Source organism: Durio zibethinus, chromosome 25 (genome assembly GCF_047325235.1).
Source record: "Durio zibethinus cultivar Kanyao isolate XHJ-2024 chromosome 25, ASM4732523v1, whole genome shotgun sequence".
Lineage (NCBI taxonomy): Eukaryota > Viridiplantae > Streptophyta > Magnoliopsida > Malvales > Malvaceae > Durio > Durio zibethinus.
This window is the reverse complement of record NC_143186.1, coordinates 1561453-1584575: the sequence shown is the minus strand read 5'-3', so window position 1 is coordinate 1584575 and position 23123 is coordinate 1561453. Positions and strand designations below refer to the sequence as shown.

Here is a 23123-nt window from a genome sequence, read left to right as displayed (position 1 = left end):
CCACCTAACCTGGGGTCATAATATGAGCATCAGCTGAGTGATGTAGGGGATCTGATAGGGTCTGGATGGACAACGAGCATGTGTCACCGGAGACGAGGCACACTAAGAGCTTTACCACTAATAGTCACGACACTGTCATTGCCGGAGACTCACTTTTGGGCCAACCACGATCGATCGAATCATGGGAGGCCATCTTTCGCCCTCTGCCTGCCCCCTAGCCTAATGGTTAGAGGGGTAAGAGAGGGCAACGAAGCATGGCACCCAGGCAGGTGTGCCCTCAGCCTAGTGGCTTAGGGCGTAACTTGCATTCAAAGGCTTAATGGTTCACGAGATTCTATAATTCACACCAAGTATCACATTTTGCTATGTTCTTCATTGATGCGAGAGCCGAGATATCCATTGTTGAGAGTCGTTTTGGTTTTTTATGATGAAAGGAGCTACAGCACCGCCTGCTCATACACTACGAATAAGATGGCGACAATACACGCGCTCTATTTTCATTTTCAGTTCCTTGGCACAATTCACACCAAGGGTTCATTATTTGGACATAGCCAAGATGATGTTGATCGTTTCACCCTCTCGGGGGACTAGATGAAGTGATCATTGCATTTGCCAAAGGTCAGAAGGAGCTCGAGGTGCGGAGGCACCCTCGCCCCCTTGGTGTTTCATTAGCGTATCGTGGGTCATCTGTCGAGTGTGTTTTGACAATGATCTTTCTACAGGTTTACCTATAGAAAACCTTGTTATGACTTATCCTTCCTCTAAATGATAAGGTTCAATGAGCAACGTTACGGCCAGTGAACAATCCACTTCACCATGATCCAAACACTTCATTAGACCATTCAATTGATAGGAATGATAAGTGGTGTGTACAAAGGGCAGGGACATAATCAATGTGAGTTGATGACTCACGCTTACTAGGAATTCTTCGTTGAAGACCAACAATTGCAATGATCTATCCCTATCATGATGAAATTTTAAAGATTACCTGGGCCTATTGACCAAGGCTATAGACTCATTAAATACATCATTGTAGTGCGCGTGTAGCCCAAAACATCAATTACAGGCATAAGCTTATTTAGAGACTTGGTCTAGGGTCTAAGGTAGCATTAGTTATGGGCATGGGCTCAAGCTCAGCTCCCTTTTTTTGCATGCATGCCAACTGATTGAGGCCATGGGTGCTTGTGGGTCACCAAGTGACCAGTCATAGGATAAAATGGTCAGAAGGCATGACGCCCTGTATTTTGCTCCAAGGACATTGCCATGGATGTACATAATGACAAGCTTATGATGCACACCTACTCCCCCGTTGGGGGAGGGGAGAGGGGGCATCGGACTACCACACCTTAAAGGGTGTTAGAGATTTTACATATATGCTACCAGTAGACGTTAAAGTGTCTAAAATGGGGACACTTTTTTCAAACAAGCATATCCTACACCGAGGCCTAGCATGTGTGTCGATGGTGTTCGAGGTAATTGCCTACACCAAGGGCCATCTTCTGCCAATGCTGATTGAGGCATGGCACATGCCGATGAAGGTCAAGGCAAGTGCCTATGCCAAGGGCTAGCTTATGCCGATGGTGGTGAGGCATGTGCCTACATCAAGGGCCAATATGTGCCGATGATGGTCGAGGCAAGTGCTCACACTGATTCCAGATTATGTCAATGCTGATTAAGACATGCATCTACTGATGGTGGTTGAGGCAAGTGCCTGTACCAAGGGCTAGCTTGTGCCGATGGTGGCTGAGGCAATTACCCGTACCGAAGGCCAACTTGTGTCAATTATGGTCGATGCTTGTGCTCGCACCATACGCCAAGATGTGCTGTTGATGGTTAAGGCCTTGGTCGAAGTTTGATTTTGGGCCACGATGCACAAGCTAGGCTCAAGAATGTGCTAGGCACCATCGTCGGAGCATCATCGAAGAACCTAATTGGCAGCATGGGGGTTTCGATGATTGGGGGTAGGGGGTCGAGGGGTGTACGCACGTGATGTGTGATGGGTGTTGGTACTTGGCCCTTATATTGGCTCTCTATCTCGTATGCAACCTTGAGAACTCACACCCCCTTAAAGAGCATTTAAGCTTTTACAGGTTTGCTACTAGTAGTCATTCAAGTGTATGAAATGGGGACACTTTTTTCGAATGGCCACAAAATCTTCTACACTTTAATTTTTTGGCTAATTTTTTTTGCGTGCCAAAAAAAATACAAGGATCAGGTCTACACTACAATGTTTGGGGCTAAAAATCCTTTTAAAAAAATTTAAAAAAATTCAAAATCGTAAAAAATTTTAAAAATCATCAAAAATAGAAAACTAGTCATCTTACCATGAAATTTCACATGAAGGCTTAGAGGACCATTGTATGAATTTACAAGCCCTAAAAATGGCATTGTCATGGTAGAAATATGAAGATGTGCCTAAACCCACCCACTATCTAGTTGTGTCTTGATGGTACTCAGCCCAGGCTTAGGACACCCGCGTGTGGTGTACGGGCGCTAGGGAGCACTCATATGAATTCACAGGCCATAAAAATGGATTTAGCATGGCAAAAATACGAGGATGTGTCTGAACCCACTTATTGCCCGATCGTGGTGCACATGGTGCATGGCCCAGGCCTAGGTGCGGGCGCTTGGTGCCCAACCCAGCATGTGCTGATGGTGTTCAATGGAACTACCCACACAAAGGGCCAACATGTATCAATGGTGGTCAAGGCATGTGCTGAGACCAAGGGCCAACATGTCCCGATGGTGGTTGAGGCAAGGGCATAGGTCACGGTCAGCAAGCAAGCTGGGATTGGTCGTAGGGTTTTAGCGAGATAAGGTTTGATAACCTAAAAGACTAGGCCTTAAGGCCTACTCGAGGCGTAGGTCGATGAAACTAGACTAGGATAGTGGTGCAAGTGGTGATCAGGACTTTAAAGGCTCAGGCACGATGTTCAGGTTTGGTAGAATTAAGCCAAGCCCAAGTGCATGTGCTGGTGAGCGGTGCGCAGGCACACAGTTAGACCCAGGTGCAGGCACTAATGATTGAGGTGTGGTATAGGTCAAACCCAGGGGTGTCCGAAGCAACAACCTTTACCAAGTGCTAGTGTCACACCCTGGGCATATGCACCTAGAGCTGAGGCCCGCACACCAGCGTCAAGGCTTGAGCATTAAACATAGAGGTGAGGGTTCTAGCAATAGTTATGCTAGAAGCATCCAGATCACTTGTACCTAAGTCAAGCCAATCCATAGCATCAAGACTAGGCCCACAACATGCTTGCATCGTACCCAGGCACTTCTAAGGAGGGGGCCAAACTAGGACCGTATAGAAAGCCTTCAAGATTTACAGCACACAAAGGGCGCCTGGTCAATCCTTAGCTCATGTATTCTGCTTTTCTAGTTGGCTTAATGCCTGCATACTTGTTTCGTAGGCTAGCTCAAGCATAGAGAGTTCATTCCTAGTCTAAGGCCATATAGTGTTTGGTTTGAGAATGGAGCCTATGACACCAGCATCTACCAAAAAAGTATCCAGGGCACCGTGGGGTTAGCACTCACCAAGGAGGTGTTCGAGGCAACATCCTAGGGAAACAACAAGTAAGCATCTACCATCGATGGTCTTGGACATGATTGGCTGCACCAACCAAAGACCAGATACCGTTGATGGTGTTCGAAGCAATAACCCACACCAAGGGCCAATGTATGGCGATGGAGATCGAGGTAGGTGCCTGAATAGAGGGCACCATTCATCCCTAACCTCGAAGGGGTGTGGTGTTAAAAGAATGAAGTGAGGGGACTTGGAAAGGGGTGGGGGGAGGGATGAATTGAAGTGACAAAGGGTTGAATCATAGTGGACCATGGCAGCAAAGCCACTCTACCACTTACAATACCCTGTCACGTATTTAAGCCATCTGAAAAGGATTTTACTTGTCACTTGGTAGGCATTGAGCTACAAGAAGGCCTACGCGGCTTGTCCGTCATGGGGGCTACACCTACGACATATGCCCTTGGGGGTCATAGGCTTGTACTATGGGTCAAGAATCGAGTGATGGGCACATGTGTTACTTTTAGCCCGGATTCTAACTTAGAGGCATTCAATCATGATCCATCACATGGTAGCTTTAGACCACTAGCTTTTCAACCAAGTATGATGACCAATTGTGAGAATCAATAGTTTCTCTCGTACTAGGTTAAATTATTATTGTGATGCTACCATCAGTAGGGCAAAACTAACCTATCTCACGATAGTCTAAACCAACTCACATTCCCTATTAGTGGGTGAGCAATCTAACACATGGTGAATTCTGCTTCACAAAGATAGGAAAAGCTAACATCAATGGATCAAAAAGCAATGTCGTTATGACTGCTTTGCTGCCACAAGCTAGTTATTCCTATGGTAACTTTTTTGACACCTTTAGCTTCAAATTTTGAAGGTTTAAGGGATCGATAGGCAATGTTTCATGGTTTGTATTTGTATTAGAAATCAGAATCAAACAAGCTTTTACCCTTTTTTTCCATTTGAGATTTTTGTTCTTGTTGAGGTCATCTTAGGACACCTGCGTTATCTTTTAATAGATGTGCCATCCTAGCCAAATTCCCCACCTGACAATGTCTTTCACCCAGATCAACCGACTAATTTTGACCTAGGTCCAAAGGAAGGGGTCATGCCCCGCCTTTAATTCATGGAATAAGTAAAATAATGTTAAAAATAATGGTATTTCAATATCGCCCGAGGGCTCCCACTTGTCCTACACCTCTCAAGTCATTTCACAAAGTTGGATTAAAGTCAAGCTCAACAGGGTCTTCTTTCCCCATTGATTCTGCCAAGCCCATTCCCTTAGCTGTGGTTTCGATGGATGGTAGACAAGGATAGTGGGAATCTTATTAATCCATTCATGCATGTCACTAATTAGATGATGAGGCATTTACCTGTACTTGGTTGAATTTTTTCACTCTGACATTCAGAGCACTAGGCAAAAATCACATTGCATGAGCATCCGCAGGGACCATCGCAACGCTTTATTTTAATTAAATAGTCAGATTCCCCTTATCCAAACTAGTTTTAAGTCAATTGTTTATCACCCAGGGAAGGCCCTCGAGGGAGCCATTCCAATTCCATCCCCCAGCTGGCACATCGTGACCCACTCTTGCCACGAGAGTAATTCGAACAGTGCACTAGTAGTCAACAGGCTCTAGACTAGGACCCCTATGCCTAGCCCTTAGAGCCAATCCTTTTCCCAAGGTTACAGATCCATTTTGCCAACTTCCCTTGCCCACATTGTTCCATCGACTAAAGGTTGTTTACCTTAGAGACCTGATGTAGTTATAAATATGACTAGGCATAGACAGCACTCGATCCTCTGGATTTTTTATGGTTGCCAGGGGTGTACCAAACACCATGAAATGTGCGATGCTCTTCCAGCCACAGGACCCTACCTCTGGTTGAGCCGTTTCTAGGGTAGGCAGGCTGTTAAATAAAAAAGATAACTATTCCTGAGGCCTCCAGTAGCATCTTCAGACTCCCTAACATTGCCGTCAGCCACCGTGTCCTAGTTCAAAAATTTTAACCTGATTCCCTTTCAATGCTCGCATTAGACATACTGTCGAATGGGCTTTCCTCGTCTCTTAGGATCAATTAGTGCAAGTGTCATTCACATGGAACCTTTTCCCTCTTCGGCCTTTAAAGTTCTTATTTGAATATTTGCTACTACCACCAAGATCTACACCGATGGCCACTCCACCTAGGCTCATACCTCAAGTTTTACGATGACTATTGTGCCATTTTACTCATAGAGGCTTGGCCCTTACCTTGATGATCAGGTATAATACTTAAGCAGCATCTATTTTTTAGGCTAGTTGATTTGGTGGGTGAGTTGTTACCCACTCCTTAGCAGATTTTGACTTGCATGACCACTGTCCTACTGTTTTAATTGACCAACACCCTTTGTGGGTTCTAGGTTAACGTGCACTTAGGCACCATAACTTGGCTTCCAGTTCATCATAAATTGCTAGCTTTGTTTACCAAAAATTGGCCCACTTGGAGCTCTCAATTCTGTGGCATGGCTCAATGAAGCAGCTACACCGTCCTACCTATTTAAAGTTTGAAAATAGGTTGAAAGCATTGTACCCTCGATGCCTCTAATCATTGGCTTTACCTAATAGAACTCACTAAGGGCTCTAGCTATCCTAAGGGAAACTTCAGAGGGAACCAGCTACTAGATGGTTCGATTAGTCTTTTGCCCCTATACCCAAGTCAGAGGAACGATTTGCATGTCAGTATTGCTGTGGGTCTCCACTAGAGTTTCCTTTGGTTTTTCCCCACTCAGGCATAGTTCACCATCTTTTGGGTCCCAATAGGCATGCTTGCACTTGAACCCTTATCAGAAGATCAAGGTCAGTCAACGGTGCACCTGTGAGGGATCCCGCCAATTAGCTTCCTTGCACCTTATGGATTTTCTAGCCTATTGACATGTACACATGTCAAACTCCCTAGTTCGTGTTTCAAGATGAGCCAGATAGGGAGCCCGTAGGCCAACGCTGGGAGCATGTCAGTGCCAAAACATGCCATGACAGCGAGTGCTACATTCCATGATCATGGCGACGATGTCTCCATAGGCATATAAAAGCCTGGGCTTGGGCCACCATTGCGACCTGTGTCAGTCCATGCCTCAAGTCGATTGGTGGACCAGTTCTCGGCATTCCACATCCAATCGAGGTGCATTGTCGCCCTCCATCTGCTTCCCTTATAACAATTTCAAGCACTCATTGACTCTCTTTTCAAAGTCATCATTTTTCCCTCCTGGTACTTGTTCACTATCGGTCTCTCACCCGTATTTAGCCTTGGATGAAATTTACTACCTGATTGGTGCTATATTCCCAAACAACCTGACTCACAGATAGCACTTTGTGGTGTGTCAGGGTCCAGGCACAATGAGGTTCTTACCCTCTTCGATGCCTCTTTCCAAGGGACTTGGGCTTGATCTATTGTTGAAGGTGCTTCTCCAAACTACAGTTCAGATGTCAGGGGCACTCGATTCTTAGGCTGGGCTCTTTGCAGTTCGCTCACCATTACTAAGGGAATCTTGGTAAGTTTCTTTTCCTCCACTTATTGATATGCTTAGACTCAGAGGGTGATCCCACCTAACCTGGGGTCATGATACAGGCATTGGCAGAGTGATACAAGGGGTCTAATAGGGTCTAGATGGATAACAAGTGTGTGTCACCAAAGATGAGACACATCGGGAGCTTTACCATTGATGGTCACAGCATTGTCATTGTCGGGGACTCATTTTTGGGCCAACAATGACTGCTTGGATTGGGGGAAGCCTTTTTCCACCTCCACCGTCCCCCCAAGCTTAATGGAAAGAGGGGTAGAAGGGGGGGCAATGGTGCATGATACCCAAGTAGGTGTCCCTCAACCTAGTGGCTTAGGGTGCAACTTATGTTCAAAGACTTAATGGTTCATGAGATTCTGCAATTCACACCAAGTATCACATTTCACTACATTCTTCATCGATATAAGAGCTGTCCATTGTCAAGAGATGTTTTGGTTTTTCACGACAAAAGAAGCCATAATGTTGCCTGCGTATGCATCACGAATGGGATGGCGATGGTGCACGTACTCTATTTTCATTTCTAGTTCCTTGGTGCAATTCATGCCAGGGGTTCGTTATTAGGCCACAGGCAAGATGACACCAATCATTTTGCCTGCCCGAGGGCTGGATAAAGCCACCCTCTTACTCGTCAAAGGCTAGAAGAGGCTCGGGGTATGGAGGCACCCTTGCCCCTTTGGTGTTTTATTAACACATTTACAGGTCATCCATCAAGCAAGTTTTGACAATGATACTTCCATAGGTTCACTTACAGAAACCTTGTTATGACTTCTCCTTCTTTTAATTGTCACAGGTGGTGAACCACCCATGTCGTCGTGATCTGAACACTTTACTGAACCATTCAATCAGAAGGGGCAAGGTAGTGTGTACAAAGGATAGAGACATAATGAACGTGAGATGATGACTCACGCTTACTAGGAATTCCTTGTTGAAGACCAACAATTGCAATGATTTATTACCATCATGATGAAATTTCAAAGATTACCTTAGCCTATCGACAAAGGCTATAGACTCATTGAATACATTAGTGTAGCACACGTGCAGCCTAAAACATCAGTCATAGGCATGAGCTGATTTAGGGACATGGTTTGGGGTCTAGGGTAGCATCATTCCTAGGCATGAGCTCTAGCTCGGCTCCCTTTTTCTACATGCATGCCAACCAATCGAGGCCATGGGTGCTTGTAGGTCATCGGAGTGACCAGCCATTGGACAAAATGGTTGAAAGGCATGCATGGCCTACATTTTGCTTCGGGGACATTGTCGTGGATGTATGCAATGACAAGCCCATCATGCACACCTACTCCCCCCATTAGGGGGGAGAGGGGGCACAAATTACCACCCCCTAAAGGACATTAGAGATTTTATAGATGTGCTACTAGTAGGCATTAAAGTATCTGAAATAAGGACACTTTTTCAAACAGGCATATCCCATACCGAGGCCCAACATGTGTGTCAATGGTGTTTAAGGCAACTACCCACACCAAAGGCCACCTTTTATCGATGTTGATCAAGGAATGGCACATGCTGATAGCGATCAAGGCAAGTGCCCATTCCAAGGGTGAGTTTATGCTAGTGGTGGTCGAAGATGTGCCCCCACCAAAGGCCAGCATGTGCCGATGGTGTTTGAGGCAACTACTAACACCTAGGGCCATCTTTTACCAATGCTAATCAAAACATATGACTACACCAGTTCTAGATTGTGTCAATGTTGATCAAGGCATGCATGTGCCCATAGTGCTCAAGGTATGTGCCTGCTCAAAGGCCTAACAAGCGCCAATGGTGTTCAAGGCAGATGCCTGCACTAAGGGCCATCTTCTATCAATGCTAATCAAGGCATGACACGTGCCAATGGTGATCGAGACATGTGCCCACATCAGTTCTAGATTGTGCCAATGCTGATTGAGGCATGCATATGCCGATGATGGTCGAGGCAGTGCCCGTACCAAGGGCCAGCTTGTGCCAATGGTGGTCAAGGTAATTACCCTTACCAAAGGCTAGCTTTTGTCGATGATGGTCGATACATGTGCCTGCACCATACACTTGCATGTGTCGTTGATGGTCGATGCCTTAGCTAAAGTTTGATTTTGGGCCACGATGCACATTCTTGGCTCAAGCATTTACTGGTGTCGTATTTTTTTACCTGGGGCACCATCATCAGAGAACTTTACCAACGACATAGGTGTTCCAGTGATTGGGGGTAAGAGATTAGAGGGGTGTGTGTACGTGATGTGTGATGAGTACTGGTACATAGCCCTTATATTAGCCCTTTATCCCACATGCAACCTCGAGAACTCACACCTCGTTAAAAAGCATTTGAGCTTTTATAGGTTTGCTACCAGTAGCCATTCAAGTGTATAAAATGGGGATAATTTTTTCAAATGGCCACAAAATCTTCTACACTTTGATTTTTTAGTTGAATTTTTTTACGCATACCAATAAAAATACAAGGATCAGGTCTACCAAATTTAGGATCAAAACTCCTAAATTTTTTTTTTAAAAAATCCCAAACTGTAAAAAATTTTAAAAATCATGAAAAATAGAGAACAAGTCATCTTACCATGTCGTGGCATGCATTGTGCTCAACCCGAGCTCAGGACATGCACGGGTGCTGGGGAGTGCTCATATGAATTCATAGGCCATAAAAAATGGCTTTGGCATGGTAGAATTATAAGGATGTGTCTGAACCCCCTATTGCCCAATTGTGCTACGCATGGTGCGTGGCCTAGGCCCAGGTGCGAGCGTTTGGTGCGAGACCTAGCATGTGCCGATGGTGTTTGAGGGAACTGCCCACATAAAAGGCAAGCATGTGCTGATGGTGGTCGAGGCCTGTGCCCACACCAAGGGCCAACATGTCTCGATGGTGGTCGAGGCAAGGGCATGTGTCATGATCAGCACATAAGCTAGGACTGACCCTGGGGTTCAAGTGGGACAGCCTAGGGCACCAAGCCTTGAGGCTTACTCGAGGTATAGGTTGAGGGAACTAGACTGAGACAATGGCGGGGGCAATGATTAGGGCTTCAGAGGCTCAGGCACGATGTTCAAGTTTGGCAAAATTAAGCCAAGCCCAAGTGCAGGTGCTGGTGAACGGTGTATAAGCACATAGTCAGACCCAACTATGGGCATTGATGATCGAGGTGCGGGCATAGGTCAAACACAGGGGTGTCTGAGGCAACAACTCGTACCAAGTGCCATTGTCACGCTTTGGGTATGCACACCAATAGCCAAGGCTCGAGCAATAAACATAGAGGTATGGGTTCTAGCAATAGTCATGGTAGAAGCATTTAGACTACCTACCCCTAAGTCAAACCTATCTGTAGCAGTGAGATCAGGCCTATAACATGCTCACATCGCACCTAGGTGCTCCCAAGGAGTGAGGCCAAACCAAAACCATATAGAAAGCTTCCAAGATCTATAGCACACAAAAGAGGGCTTGGTCAATCCTTAGCTTGTGTATTCTACCTCTCTAGTTGGTTTAGTGCCCGCACGCTTGTTTCGTAGGTTGACTTAGGCATATAGAGTTTATTCCAGTCTAAGGCTACATGGAGTTTGGTTTGATAGTGGAGCCCATGACACCAACATCTACTAAAGAGGTGTCTGGGCCACCGAGGGGCTAGCACCCACCAAAGAGGTGTCTGAGGCAACATCCTAGGGCAATAATAGGCCAGCATCTACCATCAATGGTGTTGGATGCGATTGGCCACACCAGCCAAAGGCCAGACACTATCGATGGTGTTCAAGGCAACAACCCACACCAGGGGCCAACGTGTGGCGATGGAGTTCAAGGTAAGTGCCCGTACAGAGGGCATCATTCATCCCAACCCTAGAAGGGTGCTGTATGAAAGGAATAAAGCGAGGGGGCTAGGGAAGAGGTGGGGGGAGGGATGAATAGAAGCAACAAAAGGTTGAATCTTAGTGGATCATGGCAGCAAGGCCACTCTACCACTTACAATACCCTATCATGTATTTAAGTCATTTGCAAAGGATTCTACCAATCACTCGATGGGAATTGAGCTCCAACAAGGCCTGCATGGTTGTTCGTCGTAGGGGCTACACCCACGACAAGTGCTCTTGGGGGCCATGAGCCTCGATTGTAGGTCTACAATTGGGTGATGGGTGTGTGTATAGCTTCTAGCCTAGATTTAGACTTAGAGGCATTCAGTTATAATCCAGTGCACGGTAGCTTCGTGCCACTAGCTTTTCAACCAAGCACGATGACCAATTGTGCGAATTAACAGTTCCTCTCGTACTAGACTAAATTACTATTGTGGTGCTACCATTAAGAGGTTGAAACTAACCTGTCTCATGATGGCCTAAACCCAGCTCACATTCCCTATTGATGGGTGAACAATCCAACACTTGGTGAATTCTGCTTCACAATAAAAGGAAAAGCTGACATTGAAGGATCAAAAAGCAACATTGCTATGAACGTTTGGCTACCACAAGCTAGTTATCCCTGTGGTAACTTTTTTGACAACTCTAGCTTTAAATTTTGAAGGTCTAGAGGATCGATAGGCCACGCTTTCATGGTTTGTATTTGTACTAGAAATCAAAATCAAATGAGCTTTTACCCTTTTGTTCCACACGAGATTTTTGTTCTCATTGAGCTCATCTTATGACACTTGTGTTATCTTTTAATAGATATGCCACCCTAGCCAAACTTTCCACCTGACAATGTCTTCCACTTGGATCAACCAACCGAGGTCAGCCTTAAGATCAAAAGAAAGGGTCGTGCCTCACCTCTGATTCATGAAATAAGTAAAATAACATTAAAGGTAGTGGTATTTCAATTTCACTCAAGGGCTCTCACTTATCCTACACTTCTCAAGTCATTTCACAAAGTCAGACTTGAGTCAAGCTCAATACGGTCTTCTTTCCCTGTTGATTCTACCAAGCCCATTCCCTTGGTTGTGGTTTCGCTAGATAGTAGACAGGGATAGTGGGAATCTTAGTAATCCATGCATGTGCATCACTAATTAGATGATGAGACATTTGGCTACCTTAAGAGAGTCATAGTTACTCCTGCCATTTACCCGTGCTTGGTCGAATTTCTTCACTTTTCCATTCAAAGTATCGGGCAAAAATCACATTGTATGAGCATCCATAGGGACCACCACAATGCTTTGTTTTAATTAAATAGTCGAATTCCCTTTGTTCGTACCAATTTTGAATCGATTGTTCATTGCCCGAGGAAAGGCCCTGAAGGAGCCGCTCTTAATTCATCCCTCGATTGGCACATAGCGACCCACTCTCAATGCAAAAGTAGCTCTAGCAATGCATCAATAGTCTATGGGTTCAGGATTGGGACCCCCGTGCCCAGCCCTTATAGCCAATCCTTTTCTCGAGGTTACAGTTCCATTTAACTGACTTTCATTGCTACATTATTCCATCGACTAGAGCCTGTTCACCTAGGAGACCTGATGCTATTATAAGTATGACCAAGCATGGATAGTGCTTGATCCTCTAGATTTTCAAGGGCCATCAGGGGTGCATCAGACACTACCAAATGTGTGGTGCTCATTCAACCACTAGACCTTACCTCCCGCTGAGCTGCTTCTAGGGTGGAAGGTCGTTAAATAGAAAAGATAACTCTTTTCGAGGCCTTTACTGACATTTTTGGACTCTCTAACGTTGCTGTTAGTCGTCATGTCCCGATTCCAAAATTTTAACCTGATTCTCTTTCATAGCTCACGTTAGACACGTTGTTAGATAAGCTTTCCCCATCTCTTAGGATCAATTAACCCATGTACAAGTACTGTTCACATGGAACCTTTCCCGTCTTTGGCCTTCAAAGTTTTCATTTAAATATTTCTACTACCACCAAGATTTGCATCGATAGCCGCTCTGCCTGGGCTTGTACTCTAAGTTTTACGATGACCTATGTACCCTTCTACTCATCGGGGCTTGGCCCATGCCTTGATGGTTGGGTATAAGTCGTGCGCTTAAGCGCTATCCATTTTCGGGGCTAGTTGATTTGGCAGGTGAGTTGTTACACACTCCTTAATGGATTTTGACTTCCATGACCACCATCCTGCTATCTTAATTGACCAACACCCTTTGTGGGTTCTAGGTTAGCGCACACTTGGGCACCGTAACCTAGCTTTTGGTTCATCCTACATTGCTAGTTTTGCTTACCAAAAATGGCCCACTTGGAGTTCTCGATTTTGTGGCGTGGCTCAGTGAAGCAGCCACGTTGTCCTACCTATTTAAAGTTTGAGAATAGGTCGAGGGCATTGTGCCCCTGATGCCTCTAATCATTGGCTTTACCCGATAGAACTCACTAAGGGCTTTAGCTATCCTGAGAGAAACTAAGGAAAGAACCAACTACTAGATAGTTTGATTAGTCTTTTGCCCTTATACCTAAGTCAGATGAACAATTTGCACATTAGTATCACTGTGGGTCTCCACCAAAGTTTCCTATGGCTTCACCTCACTTAGGCATAGTTCACCATCTTTCAAGTCTTGACAAGCATGCTCGCACTCAAACCCTTCTCAAAAGATCAAGGTCGGTCAGTGGTGCACCCGTGAGGGATCCCACCAATTAGCTTTCTTATGCCTTATGGGTTTTCTAGCCCATTGACTCACACACATGTTAGACTCTTTAGTTTGTGTTTCAAAACGGGTTGGATAAGGAGCCCACATGTTGACTTTATGAGCATGCCAATGTCGGGGCACGCTGAGATGATGTGTGATATGTTTCACGATCTCGATGACAACATCTCCGCGAGCATATCGAAAGCTCGGGCTTGGGCCACTGTCTAACCCGTGTGGTCCACATCCATCCAAGGTGCATCGTCGACCTCTATATACTTCCCTCTCGACAATTTAAGGCACTTTTTGACTCTCTTTTCAAAGTCCTTTTCATCTTTCCCTTATGGTACTTGTTCGCTATAGATCTCTTGCTTGTATTCAGCCTTAGATGGAATTTATTGCTTGATTGAGGCTGCATTCCTATACAATCTGACTCATAGATAGTGCCTTATGGTGTGATAGGGTCCAAGCACAATGGGGCTCTCGACCTCTCCAGTGCCCCTTTCTAGGGGACTTGGGCCTGGACCACCATTAGGTTGCTTCTCCAGACTACAATTTAGATGTCAGGGGTACCCGATTCTCAAGTTGGGCTCTTCTCGATTCGTTTACCATTACTAAGGGAATCCTAGTAAGTTTTTTTTCCTCTACTTATTGATATGCTTAAACTCAACAGGTGATCCCACCTGACCTAGGGTCATGGCGTAAGCATTGACCAAGTAATGTAGGGGGTCCGATAGGGTCTAGGTGGACAACAAGCATGCATCACTAGAGACAACACAGGTTGGGAGCTTTACCACTGATGGTCATAGCACTATCATTGTCGGGGTATCATTTTTGGGCCAACCATGACTAATCGAATCGCAGAAGGCTATCTTTCACCCCTTCCCTCCCCCCAAGCTTGACAAGCTAGGGGGTCAGAGAGGGGACAATGGTGCATGACACTTAAGTAGGTGTGCCCTCAGCCTAGTGGCTTAGGGCACAACTTGCATTCAAAGACTTGATGATTCATGGGATTTTACAATTCACACCAAGTATCGCATTTCGCTATGTTCTTCATCGATGCGAGAGCTGAGATATCCATTGTCGAGAGTCATTTTGGTTTTAAATGATGAAAGGAGCTGTGGTGCCACCCGTACACGCACCTTGAATGGATGGCAATGGCACACGCACTTCATTTTCATTTTTGGTTCCTTGGCACAATTCACGCTAGAGGTTCATTATTCGACTATAGGCGAGATGACACTGAACATTTCACCCCCTAAGGGACTAGATGAAGTGACCTTCACTCCCTCTAGGGACTGAAAAGGGCTTGGGGTGCAGAGGCACCCTTATCCCCTTGGTTTTTTGTTAACGCATTCGTGAGTCATCCGTCAAGCAGGTTTTGACAATGATCTTTCTACAAGTTCACTTATGGAAACCTTGTTAGGACTTCTTCTTCCTCTAAATGATAAGGTTTAGGGGACATCTCATGACATTAAGGGCGGTGAACCATTCGTGTCGCCACGATCTGAACACTTCATTAGACCATTCAATCGGTAGGGGTGACAAGTGGTGTGTATAAAGGGCAAGCATGTAGTCAACGTAAGCTGATGACTCACACTTACTAGGAATTCCTTGTTGAATACCAATAATCGCAATGATCTATCCTTATATGATGAAATTTTAAAGATTACCAAGGCCTATCGATTAAGGCTATAGACATGTTGAATACATTAGTGTAGCATGTGTGTGGCCCAGAACATTAGTCTCTAGCACGGGCTGATTTAGGGATTTGGTCTGGGGTCTAGGGCAGCATCAGTCATGGGCAAGAGCTTGAGCTTGGCTCCCCTTTCCATATGCATGTCAACTGATAGAGGCCATGATAGCCTGCGAGTCACTGAAGTGACTAGCCGTAGAACAAAATGGCTAAAAGGCATGCACGGCCTATATTTTGCTTTGAGGATGGTGCTGTGGATGTACACAATAATAGGTCCATCATGCACACTACTCCCCTCGTTAGGGGGGAGAGGGGGCATCAGACTACCACTCCCTAGAGAACATTAGAGATTTTACAGATATGCTACTAGTAGACGTTAAAGTGTCTGAAACGAGGATATTTTTTTAAACAAGCATATCCTACACTGAGGCCCAGCATATGTGTCGATGCTATTTGAGGCAACTACCCATACCAAAAGCCATCTTCTATCGATGTTGATCGAAGCATGGCATATGCTGATGGTAGTTTAGGCAAGTGCCCATGCCAAGGGCCGACATGTGTCGATAGTGGTCGAGGCATGTGCCCACGCCAAGGGCCAACATGCATCGATGGTGTTTGAGGTAACAACTTACACCTAAGACCATGTCTTGCCAAAATTGATCGAGATATGTGCCCACATCGATTCCAAATTATGTTAAAGCTGATTGAGGCATGCATGTGCCTATGTTGGTCAAGGCAAGTGCCCATACCAATGGCCAACTTGTACCGATGGTGGTCGAGGCATGTGCCTACTCTAAGGCCCAGCATGCGCCAATGGTGTTCAAGGTAGATGCCCGCACCAAAGCCCAGCATGTGCTAATGGTGTTCAAGGCAATTGCCTGCACCAAGGGCCATTTTTTATTGATGCTGATCGAGGCATGGCACGTGCCGATAGTGTTCAAGGCATTTCTTACACTGGTTCTAGACAGTGTCGATACTGATCGAGGCATGCATGTGCCGATGGTGGTCGAGGCAAGTGCTTGAACCAATGGCTAGCTTGTGCCGATAGTGGGTGAGGTAATTGCCAATACCAAAGGCCAACTTGTGCTGATATAAGTCAATGTATGTGCCTACACCATACACCAACACATGCCATTGATGGTCGAGGCCTTGGTCAAAGTTTGATTTTAGGCCATGATGCACATGCTAGGCTTGAGCATGTGCTGGTGGCACATCTTTTTGCTCGGGACACCATTGCAAGAGAACTTGATTGGTAGTATGGGGGTTTCGATGATTGGGGGTAGGGGGCCAAGAGGTGTGTGCACATGATGTGTGATGGGTGTTATTACTTGGCCCTTATATTGGCCCCTTATCCCACATGTAACCTTAAGAACTCACACCCCCTTAAAGAGCATTTGAGCTTTTACAGGTTTGCTACCAGTAGCCGTTCAAGTGTCTAAAATGGGGACACTTTTTTCAAATGGCCACAAAATCTTCTACACTTTGATTTTTTAGCTGAATTTTTTAGTGCATGCCAACAAAAATACAAGGATCGGGTCTACCAAAAGTTTGGGCCAAAACTCTTAAAAAACTTTTTAAAAAATCCTAAACCACAAACAATTTCAAAAATCATGAAAAATAAAAAATGAGTCATCTTGCCATGAAACTTCGCATGAAGGCTTAGAGGACCATTGTATGAATTTACAAGCCACAAAAATGGCATTGGCATGGTAGAAATATGAAAATGTGCCTAAACCCACCCAATGCCTGGTCGTAGTGTACATGATGCTCAGCCCGAGCTTAGGACACCCGTGCATGGTGTGCGGGCTCTGAAGAGTGCTCATATGAATTCACAAGCCATAAAAATGGCTTTGGCATGATAAAAATATGAGGATGTGTTTGAACCCACCAACTACCTAGTCATGGTGCACATGGTGCGCGGCCCAAACCTAGGTGCGAGCGCTTGCTGCATGATCCAATGTGTACCGATGGTGTTCGAGGGAACTGCTCGCACAGAGGGCCAGCATGTACCAATGGTGGTTGAGGCATGTGCCAAGACCAAGGGCCAGCACGTCCCAATGGTGGTTGAGGCAAGGGCATGTGTCACGGTCAGTAAGCAAGCTGGGACTGACCTTAGGGTTCTAGCGGGATAGGGTTTGATAGCCCAAGGAACTAGGCCTTGAGGCCTACTTGAGATGCAAATCAAGGAAACTAGACTAGGACAATGGTGTGGGCAGTGATTAAGACTCCAAAAGCTCAGGCACGTTGTTCACGTTCGATAGAATTTAGCCGAGCCAAGGTATAAGTGCTAGTGAGTGGTGCTAGTGAGTGGTGCTAGTGAGTGGTGCACGGGCACACAATCAAACCTAGGTGTGGGCACTAATGATCAAGGTAGGCACAGGTCAAACCCAAGGGTGTCTAAGGTAACAACCAGCACCAAGTACTAGTGTCACACCCTAGGCATACACACTAAGAGCTGAGACCCGTGCACTAGAGTCCAAGGCTTGAGCACTAGACACAGAGGTAAGGGTTTTAGCAATAGTCATGGTAAAAGCATCCAAACTGCTCACCCCCAAATCAGGTCTATCATAGCACCAAGACCAGGCCCACAATGTGCCCATACAGCACCCAGTGCTCTAAGGATTAAGGCCAAACCAGAACCATATAGAATGCCTCCAGGATATACAACACACAAAGGGGGGGCCTAGTCAATCCTTAACTTGCCTATTCTACCTTTTTGGTTGGTTTAGGTCAATCATTCCTTGTCTAAGGTCACATGGTGTTCAATTTGAGAGTGGAGCCCATAACACCAGCATCTACCAAAGAGGTGTTTAGGGCACCAAGGTGACGGAACCTGTAATGAGGTGTCTAAGGCAACATCCTGGGGCAACAACCGTCTAGCTTCTACCACTGATGGTGTTGGACATGATTGGCTGCACCAGCCAAGTGCTAAACACTATCAATGACATTCAAGGCAATAACCCACACCAGGGGCTAGTGTGTGGAAATGGAGTTTGAGGCAAGTGCCAGCACCAAGGGCACTATTCATCCCTAACCTCGGAAGGGTGCGATGTGAAAAGAATGTAACGAGAAGACTTAGGAAGGAGAAGGGAAAAGGGAGGGACGAATCAAAGCGACAAAAGGCTGAATCTCAATGGATCATGGTAGCAAGGCTATTCTACCACTGACAATACCCTATCACATATTTAAGTTATTTATAAAGGATTCTACCCATTTCTCAGTGGGAATTAAGCTTCAAGGAGGCCCTTGTGGCTTATCCGCCATGGGGGCTACACCTATGACGTGTGCTTTTGGGGGCCATGGGCCCCTATTGTGGGTCGGCAATCGGGCGACAGGCGTGTGCATTGCTTCTAGCCTAGATTCTGATTTAGAGGCATTCAGTCATAATCTAGTGCACAGTAACATCAGGCCACTAACTTTTCAACCAAACGTGATGACCAATTATGTGAATCAATAGTTCTTCTCGTACTAGGTTGAATTACTATTACGATGCTACAATCAATTGGGTAAAACTAACTTGTCTCATAACGGTCTAAACCTAGCTCATGTTTTTTATTGGTGGGTGAACAATCTAACACTTGGTGAATTTTACTTCACAATGATAGGAAGAGCCTACATCGAAGGATCAAAAAGCAACGTCGCTATGAATGCTTTGCTGCCACAAGTCAGTTATCCTTGTGGTAGCTTTTCTGACACCTTTAGCTTTAAATTTTGAAGGTTTAAAGGATCGATAGGCCATGCTTTCATTGTTTGTATTCATACCAGAAATCAGAATCAATCAAGCCTTTACCTTTTTGTTCCACATGAGATTTCTGTTGTCGTTGAGCTCATCTTAAGACATCTGTATTATCTTTTAACAAATGTGCCACCCCTACCAAACTCCCCACCAATAGTGTTTTTTGCCCAGATCGATCGACTAAGGTCGACCTTAGGTCTAAAAAAAGGGATTGTGCCTTGCCTCTGATTCACGGAATAAGCAAAATAATGTTAAAAGTAATGGTATTTCAATTTTGCCTGAGGGTTCCCACTTATCCTAAACCTCTCAAGTTAATTCATAAAGTAAAATTAGAGTCAAGCTCAACAGGGTCTTCTTTTCGCATTGATTCTACCAAGCCTGTTTACTTGGTTATGGTTTCACTAGATAGTAGACACGGACAATGGGAATCTCATTAATCCATTCATACATGTCACTAATTAGATGACAAGGCATTTGGCTACCTTAAGAGAGTCATAGTTGCTCTCACCATTTACCCATGCTTGGTTGAATTTCTTCACTTTGACATTCAGAGCACTAGGTAAAAGTCACATTGCGTGAGCATCCGCAGGGACAATTGCAATGCTTTGCTTTAATTAAACAGTCAGATTCCCCTTGTCCATACTAGTTTTGAGTCAACTGTTCATCACCAAAGGGAGCCATTCCTAGTCCGTCCTCTGACCAGCACGCGATGACCTTCTCTTACCATGAGAGAAGCTCAAGCACTGCATCGATAGTCAATGGGTTCAGGACTAGGACACCTATGCCTAACCCTCAGAGCCAATCTTTTTCCCAAGGTTATGGATCCATTTTGCCAACTTCCCTTGCCTACATTATTCCATCGACTAGAGGCTATTCACCTTGGAGACCTAATGTAGTTATGAATACGATCGAATGCAGATGGCACTCGATCCTCTAAATTTTTAAGGGCTATTAAAGGCGTATCGGGCACCATGTAATGTGCAGTGCTCTTCCAACTAGTGGACCCTACCTCTGGCTGAGCTGTTTCCAAGGTGGGCAGGCCATTAAATAGAAAAAATAACTCTTCTCGAGGCCCTTACCGACATCTTTGGACTCCTTAACATTGCCATCAGTTGTCGCATCTCAGTTAAAAAATTTTAAGTCGATTCTCTTTCGAAGCTCATGCTGGAAGCACTGTCGGATAGGCTTCCTCCATCTCTTAGGATCGACTAACCTATAGGCAAGTGTCATTCACATGGAACATTTCCTCTCTTTGGCCTTCAAAGTTCTCATTTGAATATTTGCTACTACCACCAAGATCTACACTGATGGCCGCTCTGTTCAAGTTCATGCCTTAGGTTTTGAGACGACTGTCGTACCCTCCTACTCATCGAGGCTTGGCCCTTACCCCGATGGTCAGGTATAAGTCACACATTTAAATGCCATACATTTTTAGGGCTAGTTGATTTGGCAAGTGAGTTGTTACACACTCCTTAGTGGATTTTGAATTCCATGACCACCATCCTATTATCTTAATCGACCAACACCCATTGTGGGTTCTATGTTAACATGCACTTAGGCATTATAACCCAACTTCTGGTTCATCTGTATCACTAGTTTGCTTACCAAAAATGCCCACTTGGAGCTCTCGATTCCTTGGCATGGCTCAACGAAGCAATTGTGCCATCTTACCTATTTAAAGTTTGAGAATAGGTCGACGGCATTATGCCCCGAATGCCTCTAATCATTAGCTTTACCTGATAGAACTTGCTAAGGGCTCCAACTATCCTGAGGGAAACTTTGGAGGGAACCAACTACTAGATGGTTCAATTAGTCTTCCACCCCTATATCCAAGTCAGATGAATGATTTGCATGCCAGTATCTCTATGGGCCTCCACCAGAGTTTCCTTTGGCTTTGCCCTACTCAGGCATAGTTCACCATCTTTCAGGTCTTTACAAGAATGCTCACACTCAAGCGCTTCTCAAAAGATCAAGGTCAGTCGATGGTGCACTTGTGAAAGATCCCACCAATTAGCTTATTTTGTGCCTTACGGGTTTTCTAGCCCATTGACTCGCACACATGTTAGACTCCTTGGTTCATGTTTCAAGATAAGCCAGATAAGGAGCCTGTAAGCCGATGTCGAAAGCATGCCGGTGCTTTGGCATGCTAAGATGATGCATGCTATGTTCCATGATCCCGGTGACGATGTCTTTGCGACATGTAGAAAGCCCAAGCTTGGGCCACCATCATGACCCGTATCGGTCCTTGCCCTAAGCCGATTGGCAAACCACCTATTGTCATTCCACATCCAACTGGGTGCATCGTCAGCCCGCATCCACTTCCATCCTGACAATTTCAAGCAATATTTAACTCTTTTTTCAATGTCTTTTTCAACTTTCCCTTGTGGTACTTGTTCGCTATCGGTCTCCCACTCGTATTTAGCCTTAGATGAAATTTATAGCCCGATTAAGGCTGCATTCCTAAACAACCTGACTTGCAGATAGTAACTCATGGTATGACAAGGTCTATGCACAATGAGGCTCACACCCTCTTTGGTGCCCTTTCCCAGGGGACTTGGGCTTTGTCCACCACTGAGGACACTTCTTCAAATTATAATTTAGACATCGGGGGCACCCGATTCTTAAGCTAGGCTCTTCTTAGTTTGCTCATTATTTCTAAGGGAATCTTGGTAAGTTTCTTTTCCTCCACTTATTGATATACTTAAACTCAGTAAATGATCTCGCCTAACTTAGGGTCACGATGCAAGAATTGATTGAGTGATGCAGGGGGGTTCGATAGGGTCTAATTGGACAACGAGCATGCGTCACCAGGGATAAGGCACGTTAGGAGCTTAACCACCGATGGTCTTAACACTGTCATTGCTGGGGACTTACTTTTGGGCCAACCGTAACCGATTGGATCATGGGATGCCATCTTCTACCCCCTCCTTCGCCTTAAGCCTGACGGGCAGAGGGGTCAGAGGGGGGCGATGGTGCATGACACCTAGGCAGGCTTGCCCTCGACCTAATGGCTTGGGGCATAACTTGCATTCAAAGACTCGATGGTTCATGAGATTCTACAATTCGTACCAAGTATCACATTTCACTACATTCTTCATTAATGCGAGAGCTGAGATATCCATTGCTGAGAGTCATTTTTGTTTTTCATGATGAAAAGAGCCACTACACTGCTCGTGCATGCACCATGAATAGGATGATGATGGCGTACATGCTCTATTTTGATTTTCAGTTCCTTAATGCTATTCACATCAACGGTTCATTATTCGACCATGGATGAGATGACGCCAATCATTTTGCCTACACGAGAGCTAGACAAAGGGACCATCATGCTCGTCGAGGGTTGAAAGGGGCTCGAGGTGTAAAGGCACCCTTACCCCTTCGGTGTTTCATTAACGCATTCATGGGTCATTCGTCGAGTGGGTTTCGACAATGATCCTTTTGTAGGTTCACCTATGAAAACTTTGTTACGACTTCTTCTTCCTCTAAATGATAAGGTTTAGTGGACTTCTCATGACATCGCGGGGAGCGAACCATCCATATCACCATGATCCGAACACTTCACTAGACCATTCAATCGGTAGGGGTGATAGGTAGTGTGTACAAAAGGCAGGGATGTAGTCGATGCAAGTTGATGACCCATACGTACTAGGAATTCCTCATTGAAGACCAATAATTGCAATGATCTATCCCATCGTGATGAAATTTCAAAGATTACATGGGCCTATCAACCAAGGCTATAGACTCATTGAATACATTAGTGTTAATGCACGTGTAACCCAAAACATCAGTTGTGGGCATGGGTTGATTTAGGGACTTGGTCTGGGGTTGAGGGCAGCATCAATCGAGGGCACGGGTTAGAGTTTGACTCTCTTTTTCTACATGCACACCAACCGATCGAGGTCATGGGTGCCTATGGGTCACTGAAGCGACTAGTCACCAAACAAAATTACCAAAAGGCATGCACGGCCTGTATTTTACATTGAGGATGTTGCCATGGATGTACATAAGGACAAGCACATCGTGCAAACCTACTCCTTCCATTGGGGGGTGACGGGCTATCGGACTACCAACCCTT

The 23123-nt window shown here is 45.3% G+C and overlaps 5 non-coding genes and 2 pseudogenes across 5 annotated transcripts; all 7 read right to left on the bottom strand.

Moving 5' to 3' along the window:
- Positions 1-255: 255 nt before the first annotated feature.
- LOC149511511 (5.8S ribosomal RNA) lies at positions 256-411 on the bottom strand. Its single transcript, XR_016333861.1, has one exon. It is a non-coding gene; the product is annotated as a 5.8S ribosomal RNA (ribosomal RNA).
- Positions 412-3795: 3384 nt separating this feature from the next.
- LOC149511510 (25S ribosomal RNA) lies at positions 3796-7130 on the bottom strand. The gene has a single exon (XR_016333879.1). It is a non-coding gene; the product is annotated as a 25S ribosomal RNA (ribosomal RNA).
- Positions 7131-7369: 239 nt separating this feature from the next.
- Positions 7370-7519, bottom strand: LOC149511509 (5.8S ribosomal RNA; annotated as a pseudogene).
- A 3450-nt stretch (positions 7520-10969) lies between these two features.
- Positions 10970-14313, bottom strand: LOC149511508 (25S ribosomal RNA). The gene has a single exon (XR_016333872.1). It is a non-coding gene; the product is annotated as a 25S ribosomal RNA (ribosomal RNA).
- Positions 14314-14552: 239 nt separating this feature from the next.
- LOC149511507 (5.8S ribosomal RNA) lies at positions 14553-14708 on the bottom strand. Its single transcript, XR_016333855.1, has one exon. It is a non-coding gene; the product is annotated as a 5.8S ribosomal RNA (ribosomal RNA).
- A 3706-nt stretch (positions 14709-18414) lies between these two features.
- On the bottom strand, positions 18415-21786 carry LOC149511506 (25S ribosomal RNA). The gene has a single exon (XR_016333874.1). It is a non-coding gene; the product is annotated as a 25S ribosomal RNA (ribosomal RNA).
- Positions 21787-22025: 239 nt separating this feature from the next.
- Positions 22026-22181, bottom strand: LOC149511505 (5.8S ribosomal RNA; annotated as a pseudogene).
- Between the last annotated feature and the right edge of the window lie 942 nt (positions 22182-23123).